The sequence below is a fragment of the Pleurodeles waltl genome, chromosome 5 (assembly GCF_031143425.1).
Source record: "Pleurodeles waltl isolate 20211129_DDA chromosome 5, aPleWal1.hap1.20221129, whole genome shotgun sequence".
NCBI classification, from domain to species: domain Eukaryota; kingdom Metazoa; phylum Chordata; class Amphibia; order Caudata; family Salamandridae; genus Pleurodeles; species Pleurodeles waltl.
Window position 1 is genome coordinate 1,051,678,707 of NC_090444.1, and position 1,929 is coordinate 1,051,680,635.

A 1,929-nucleotide genomic window follows, 5' to 3' on the forward strand; every position below is an offset into this window, starting at 1 on the left:
CAAAGTGTTTTAGATTGTGTGAAGTGTAGTTTTGAGTCTTGAAAAGGGGTTAGTGTGATATTTCTTAAGATTAACGTCAATTTGCAGACATATTTAATAGGACATGTGACAAAAACGGTGTGAAAAAAGCGCACCTTTTTTCGTCCTACACGCTGATAATCTTAAACATGTTTGATAGGTATGGTTGTATTTTTTTTTTTATTAAGTACATGCACGTTTTATAGAGGAGAGGCATGACATTACCTTGTATTCCTGAAATGTGTTTTGCGTAACCTGATAAAATATATAGATATGAAAATATATATATATGTAGAAAGCTCAATGTCACACAGTGAGCACTCTTGATATCTATAATAAGTGCCATGTTGTTGCCCTTTCTTGCACAGGTACCAGGATGGCCGAGTGGTTAAGGTGTTGGACTTAAGATCCAATGGACATGTGTCCATGTGGGTTCAAGCCCCACTCCTGGTAGAGAGATTTTGTAATTCCTTATACACCAAATGGAAAGCATTAAGTCAGGTATCATAAACAAATAAGTCACCTATAATAAACGAAAAACCATACTGTAATACAACCTGCAACAAAAGGTTACTAAGTTTCAAAGAGAAATGTACAATACAAGGCGTTTACTTTTTTGGGGGTAGAAAAATACACGTTAATCGATATGAAGATTTTATATGTAGCTCTTATTTTAATAATAATCAGGAGCAACTGAAAAGTGCGTGAAATTGAAATGAACAGTGTCACGGGAGAGAAAAAATGATATACCAGGAGTGGGGCTCAAACCCACACAGACACATATTCATTGGATTTTAAGTCCAACGCCTTAACCACTCAGCCACCCTGGTCTACATAGTGCAGATGTGCCTGCAATCATGATATAGTTGTTTTTCAGGAGAAGAATCATCTATACTATCAGCCCTCCCAACAGGAAAAGCAGAATTCAAAACCCCCAAAATATCCCTCAGCTTTTGCATGGAAATAGGATGCCATTGATCCAACCTGGATCCATCCTCCATCGCCCAGCCAGCAAGAATTCTCCTACACATTTCTCCTTCCATGGTATCATAATCCCAAAAGTACTTACCAAAAAATGTAATACCTGCCATCTTCCCTGTTGTAGCCACCACGGCCAATCCTAGGTCAATATGTGTCATAATGAAGCGGACTCCATCCTCCCTCCTATACCGTGACATGTAAGGTCCCTCATACCTCCTCAATGCACCAGACTCAATAAATTCTGCCTAGGCCTTGCCATATGACCTCAAAGTAGATGGAGCAATGGACTGACAAATCAATTGTAACATCCTTAGATTCCCAGCTCCCAAAGGTCCACCGTCAAAGCCGTTTTAAGCAAATCTGCTCCCGGCACCAGTACACCGAATCTCTGCCACTGTGAACGAGATAGCCCATCAGTGATATCATTATTCACACCTGGAACATACTGACCCTTAAACAAAATATTGAATTTCAGACAATGAAGCAAAAATAAACGCAACAACTTCAAAACTTTTTCATCTCGAGCCTTCTGTGAATTGACTAAATTAACAACTGTTTGGCTATCCACATTAAAAACCACTCGCCTGTTTGCTAAAAGGTTACCACACAACACTAAAGCAACCATCAAATGGAAAAAAACTCCAGAAAAGAAATGCTATGGTGTGCCTCTCTCCAAGAATCCGGCCATGACTCAGCAGTCCAATCACCATCTCAGAAAACCAAACCATGGGCTCCCGAATCATCAGAAAAAATTTGAACTTGCCATAACCATTCATCCTCAACCGTCAACATGTTAACACCATTGTTACTTTGCTGGAAAGAAACCAACATTCTGAAGTCAGCATTGATGACCTCTTTAAGCCGAATTCTGGGATGAGGTAAAACAGGACCTTTGACTGAAAAACCAAGGCACCTACAAAGAGCTCTACC

The 1,929-nt window shown here is 39.7% G+C and overlaps 2 non-coding genes across 2 annotated transcripts; one reads left to right on the plus strand and one right to left on the minus strand.

The window, feature by feature from the left end:
- Positions 1 to 388: 388 nt before the first annotated feature.
- TRNAL-UAA (transfer RNA leucine (anticodon UAA)) lies at positions 389 to 471 on the plus strand. Its single transcript has one exon. It is a non-coding gene; the product is annotated as a tRNA-Leu (tRNA).
- A 294-nt stretch (positions 472 to 765) lies between these two features.
- Positions 766 to 848, minus strand: TRNAL-UAA (transfer RNA leucine (anticodon UAA)). Its single transcript has one exon. It is a non-coding gene; the product is annotated as a tRNA-Leu (tRNA).
- Between the last annotated feature and the right edge of the window lie 1,081 nt (positions 849 to 1,929).